At 54.3% G+C, this 6,117-nt stretch overlaps 2 pseudogenes; one reads left to right on the top strand and one right to left on the bottom strand.

The window, feature by feature from the left end:
- Nucleotides 1-3,917: 3,917 nt before the first annotated feature.
- LOC145536645 (melanoma-associated antigen 10-like) lies at nucleotides 3,918-4,906 on the bottom strand (annotated as a pseudogene).
- Nucleotides 4,907-5,327: 421 nt separating this feature from the next.
- LOC145535949 (melanoma-associated antigen 9-like) lies at nucleotides 5,328-6,117 on the top strand (annotated as a pseudogene).

The following is a 6,117-nucleotide window of genomic DNA, read 5'->3' as shown; positions in this document are numbered from 1 at the left end:
GAGGATGACCTGGGTGCCTGGGTGGTTTGTACATATGCAGAGTCTACCGGGGAGGATGGTGCCCCGGGAAATGCCCCCTAGAATGCCCTGGGTTGCTCTTGATATGTCGTGGCTGCTATTGCCATGCTTGCCAGACTCCCCTGGGCTAGTACTGTCACCCATCAGTCAGTTCATTTCATGAATAGACGCAAAGAATACCTGCTTTTCCTGGGAGAGCCCCATGGGGCTGTGGTCTACAGCAAGAGGCCCCAACCGAGGCCAGGTATAGACCTGGAACCCTGTACTTGCTCAAAAACTGCTCTAAGACATCTGCCAGTGTTATTGTGCCACAGAAGAAGTCTGTCAAGATCCAGGCAGGAGTCAGATTGTTGCCAAGGATACAAGGGTCCAGAGCAAAACTTTAGCTGTGCGTATGTGTGAGTGTTCAGTTGCTCAGTCATGTCCAAGTATTTGTGACCCCAGGAATGTAGCACCCCCACCCCAGGCTCCTCTGTCCATGGGATTTCCCAGGCAAGAATACTGGAGTGGGCTGCCATTTCTTCCTCCACGGTATCTCCCCACCCAGATATTGAACTTGCATCTCCCACATTGCAGGTGGATTCTTTAACACTGAGCTTCCAGGGAAGCCATGAGGAAACACAGGGACTTCTCAGAGGAGCAGAACATTCACTGAGAATCCTTAAGCCAGGGGAGGCGCCTGTCCAATCTGTGATGTCCTGGGCAAGATCAGCTTGGGAACAGGGTGGTGTGTATCCACACAGAGGCTTCTGCAGAAGATGCTGGATCCTGGAAATGACCTCCAGATAAGTGAGTGGGAATGGGGGGCAGTATAGGCCCCCTAGCAGCCAAAGGACTGAGGTTCTTATGTACCCAGAACAAGAATACCACACCTAACAGTCATATCCAATAAGGGATATGAGAAGTACCTGTTATGAGAGCTTTCACGTAACCATCCTTGAGTGCCCCACGGGGCTGTGGTCCCTGCCTTGGCCCCAGAGCACAGATGTCCTCATGGAGGCTGGGGCGGCAACTCAACTTCAGCAGCATCTGCTCCCCCCTCCCTCTCCTAGCCAGCCCTGGGCAGGTCTGATGGGATCTCCAGGGGCTTGCTGATGCCACATCTTTGGGGCAGCCGACACTCTTTGCAGCCTGTACCCCTGAGACCCCAGAGTCCTCTCCTGCCTGGCTCCTTTCTGAATCCTCATTGGAGTCTGGGGCCTCTGGTGCCTGGGAGAGTGTCCTGGGGACCAACCCTGCCAACTGCTAGAGCCTGTCCTCTGCTCAAACAGCCAGAAAGGGGACACCGAAGTCCTAGCAGGCTGCGCAGGTGGCTGACCAGACACCCCTCTGCCTCGCACTCAGGCTCAAAAGCCAGGACCTCACAGTCACATTCACAAGACCCTGAGTTTACTCCAGCATGTGGAATTCCACAGGGAATGGTCTGATACACCTCAGGATCATAGAGATGTGCCCCGCACTACCATGGCAATGATTACTACTGACCCACCACGAGGAGACTAGCCCAGGGGCTGCATCAAGTCCTGCCGGCTCCACCTGAAGCACCGTGGAAGGGGATGCTGCTCTGGGATTACCAGATAAAGATACACACATGAGGTCATCAGGACCAGGGCCTAATCCACTCTCAGTGGGGGGGGGGGGCAAGCAGGACCAAACGCAAGGCCAGGTTCTGGGGGAGAGGGGACGCTGTGGGCAGCAGGGGTGGGGGCCTCGGGGCTGGGCCCCACGAGGAGGATGCCCCCAACCCCAAAGTGGGGCCTTTGGCAGCTGGCTACTGCCCTCCTGATGGAGACTGAGAACAGCCCTGAGGGGGCTGACAGTGCAGCTTGTGGGGGGAGGGGGCAAGCTGTGGGTCTTTAGAAGGGGGTGGAGTTCCTGCAGCCAGCTCCCTGTGGGGCAGCCTCTCTCAAGGGTCAGAGGTGCAGGACTTTAGTCTCTGGGAGAGGAACCACACTTGGAGTGGTCTGTGTCTGTGTTGTCCTGGCTTGAGGACTAACCCCTGGGTGCCTGTGTCCCTTCAAAACAAATGGTCGTGACAAAAATGCTTCTGCTCAAAATTCACTAGCCCCGGGTCATCACATGACCCTTCCCAAGTGAAGAGGCCTGGCAGGGTCGTGTCCCCACATGTGCGGGGAGAGAGGAAGACAAGAGGTGGGAGAGAAGCTGACATCTCTCCAATTCCACACTGCCTAGCAGATGCTCAGCAAAGAGCAGCAGTTAAAAATCTCCTTTGTCTTGGGGAGGACAGTCTGAGCAGGTCATGAGGGTATTGAAATTCTCCACCTTTTCCAAGTGTCCACTGACTATGTGGCAGGTGCCTCATATGTTGACCAGAATCACATCTCCTGTTCCCGTTGTTCTCTGGCACTCAGCAGGGAGAGCTGCCCCTTCAGCCCCCTGTACCCATCTGCACCCCCCACCGCAGTGACCTCACCACCTCCTTAGGCCCGGAAGTCGCTCCTGCCTTTTGATGCCAGGCACAGCCTTAACCTGTGAGTCTCTGCTGCCTCCACACTTCTGAACCTGCCTGAACCCGGGGACGCTGGCGGATGTTGTATCTTTACTGGCGAGTACTTATTTCTCGTGTTATTCGGATCTCAGACTCTGTCCCTTTCTCCTCTGGAAATTGTTTTCTTTTTAAGACACCTCAGAGAATTGGCAGCTCAATAGGAAACAGAATAGAAAACCAATCAAAATTGCTGTTCTGTGTGTTTTCCTCCCGGGGGATATATTATTCAATTTGGGTGTTTGTGTGTGTTTGGGGTGGCGAGCAGTGTCTCCAGCTGGGCACAGCTCACTCAAAGATCCCAGGATTCTAGTCACACAGCAGGTCCTGTCCACTTTTGCAGCTTCTCTTCACTCATTTCATCCAAATGAAATCTAGACCATGCTCACAAGTGAAAATAATAAAGTCCAGATGACCAAATAAACTATTTCTATGTACTTGGTAATCAGCTTCCCAAGGCAGAGAGAGGAGGGCCAGCACAGGGAATACTGGGCCATACATAAAAATGCAAGATTCATATTTCTCCAGGATTCCTAGCAGATGGTGGGTAGAAAACACCTATTTCATCCCTGTGGTCAACAGCTATGCAATAAGAGCCAGGAGCCCTTCCTTCCTGCCACAGAAAGAGATCTCTCTGGGGTTTATCCAAGAAGCAAAAGGATACCTCACAGCAATGATCCATTTCAGAGATTCCCCTCACCCCCAAGACAAACCTCATGTGACTGCGGCTTCTAGATCATCGCTCTAAGTGTGGAAGTGTCCTGTTTCTCCTAGTGTCCCCACTGCTAAAACAGTCTTTCATGGACAGAGGCTCCATAAAGGTCTTCGGAATAAATGAGCTAGTGAGCAGGGGGCTCAGATTGTCTGATACTTTCTTTAATAACCCAGTAAAATTCAATAAACAGAGAGTTTAGTTACTGTGAATGACAGACAAGAAGGACAGAAGCATGAATTCACTACAATTACTTATTATATAATTCTTCTCCATTCAATATTATTGCTAAATAAGTTCGCATTTTCAAAACAATTCTAATTCCCATTCCATTGTCTCCTGTTCAGTACTACAAAACATGATGAAAATGTTCCCAATTTCTTTTTAAGAAAACAGCAAAACTCTTGTTTGTGAACTGGGTAACCATAAACACACTGGGATCAACATCATTCACAAAGCTAAGACACTGAAGTGTATTTACCCTTCTATGAATCAAAGTTTGAAAATTTTCTAAAGAAAACAGAGATGAATCTCCATGTCATTGTAGAGAACAGGAGTCCAAAATTGCTACACACCAGTGCCCCCAACTGGCCTGGGCCCTCACTTCTGAGAAGCTGACTGATCCCTCTTCCCAATAACAGAGGGAAGGATCAGCCTGGCTGCTGCTCTGGCTCAGGCCCCCTATTCCTCCTCCCTTGCAGCCTCTGCAGACAGGAGTGGGAAGGACCTAAAAGCCCTTTGGTTGACCCTGAGCAGAAATGCCATGACTTGCCACTTGCTGGTCTCTGCATGGGCCCGGGGACCCCACAGGAACTCATAGTGGGGAGGGTGGCTGTCAGGCACCTGCTGGTATTCCAGGTACCCCTCCTGCACCTGCACATGGGTCAGCAGCTCCCTGGGCTCCCCAAAGACGCAGTGTTCACTCCCGACATACAGCCCTATCCTGCTGAGTGCTCCGCAGAATGCTTCTTCAGGGGCCCAGTCTCCATTCTGCATGTTCAGGCTGAGGACCAGCACCAGGAGGCCGGCCTTGGGCAGGCCCTGCCCATCACTCAGTATCGCATCGCAGGTGAGGCCCAGGGTGGGGACCATGATGTAAATGTGCTCCATGGGGTCCACCTCCTTCACCTCCACGCCAAAGACCAGCTGCAGACACTCTGAGGCTTGGCTGCAAACCACTGAAAAGTGCTCCTGGTTATCCCTGATGACCTTCTTCAGCATTTCCGCCTGGGAGGTCAGCTCCTTGGCCCAGTACTTGAGGAGCAGGAACTTCTTCAGGTTAGGCATCATCTCATTCAGAGCTTCCTGGGGCAAGGCCTCCCCAGGGGAGGAGGAGGATGCTTGGGGGTAGGAGGCCAAGTCAGATGCAGCTTCCCCCCTCTCAGCTCCCAAGAGCTGCACCTCCACCCAGCCCTGAGCCTCGCCTGGGTCCTAAAGGTCTTCCTCGGGCTTGCTCAGCTCACCCTATCTTGACTATGAGCATGATTCCTGGGGTTGAACAAGACACGGAAGTGAGGCAGGGGTACAGATGGGGACCACCGGCCTCAGGGTGAGAGGGAGTGTGAGCGGCCTCCGCTGAGAAATGCATGAGATACCCGCAAGGTGCCCCCTCCATTTCTCTCACAGGAGCTCCAGGGACCAGGAGGCGAAGGCAGAGGTCTGAGGCCCATGTCCTAAGGTTAGAGAGCAGAGGAGGTCCAGGCAGTACCAGGAGTCAAGGTGAGGAGTGTGCCCTAAGTGTGCACCAGGGGCTCCCCATCCCAGAACAGAGGGGACCCACGAAGGCCTAATCTCCCCACCTAGTCAGCCCCGGAAATCTCAGGCTGTGCTTACTGCACCCTGGGGAGCCACCTCATTTCCTCCTTCAGGTAGCCAGGGGAGTGATCGCCCTGGAGGCACACCCCTGTGAGGTCTGAGAGCACCCCTCAAGGGGAGACCTGTAAGTGGCCTGTGTCAGACCGCCCAGGGTGCAGTTCTCAGTCAAGGCCATTCACAGCCCCTCTCTCCCCCAGCCAGGCCTGTGGTCCCCATCTGTTCCCTGGCCTCACTCCTGTCTGTGGTTTGATCCCAGGCATCGTGCTCGTGGTCGAGATGAGTGAGCTGAGCAAGCCCGAGGAAGACCTTCAGGACCCAGGCAAGGCCCAGGGCCTGGTGAATGCACAGCTCTTGGGGGCTGAGGTAGGGGAGGCTGCATCTGCCTCGGCCTCCTCGGCAGTCCCCTGCTCCACCCTTGCAGAGGCCTTGCCCCAGGAAGCTCTGAATGAGATGATAGCTAACCTGATGAAGTTCCTGCTCCTCAAGTATCCGGCCAAGGAGCTGACCTCCCAGGCGGAAATGCTGAAGAAGGTCTTCAGGGATAACCAGGAGCACTTTTCAGTGGTCTTCAGCCAAGCCTCAGAGTGACTGCAGCTGGTCTTTGGCGTGGAGGTGAAGGAGGTGGACCCCATGGAGCACATTTACATCATGGTCCCCACCCTGGGCCTCACCTGCGATGCAATGCTGAGCAGTGGGCAGGGCCTGCCCAAGGCCAGCCTCCTGGTGGTGGTCCTCAGCCTGATCATGTGGAATGGAGACCTGGCCCCTGAGGAGGTGGTCTGGAGAGCACTCAGCAGGATGGGGGTGTGTGTGTCGGGAGTGAGCACTGCATCTTTGGGGAGCCCAGGGAGCTGCTGACCCATATGCAGGTCCAGGAGGGGTACCTGGAGTACCAGCAGGTGCCTGACAGCCACCCTGCCCACTATGAGTTCCTGTGGGATCCCCGGGCCTATGCAGAGACCAGCAAGTGGCAATGCATGGCGTTTCTGCTTGGAGTCAAAGGGTTTTGAGGGCCTTCCCACCGTTGTCTGCAGAGGCTGCAAGGGAGGAGGACTCGGCAGCCTGA

This window comes from Giraffa tippelskirchi, chromosome X (assembly GCF_054371585.1).
Source record: "Giraffa tippelskirchi isolate mGirTip1 chromosome X, T2T-mGirTip1v1.2.pri, whole genome shotgun sequence".
NCBI lineage: Eukaryota > Metazoa > Chordata > Mammalia > Artiodactyla > Giraffidae > Giraffa > Giraffa tippelskirchi.
The sequence above is the reverse complement of the archived record's forward strand: the minus strand, read 5'-3'. Positions and strand labels throughout refer to the sequence as shown.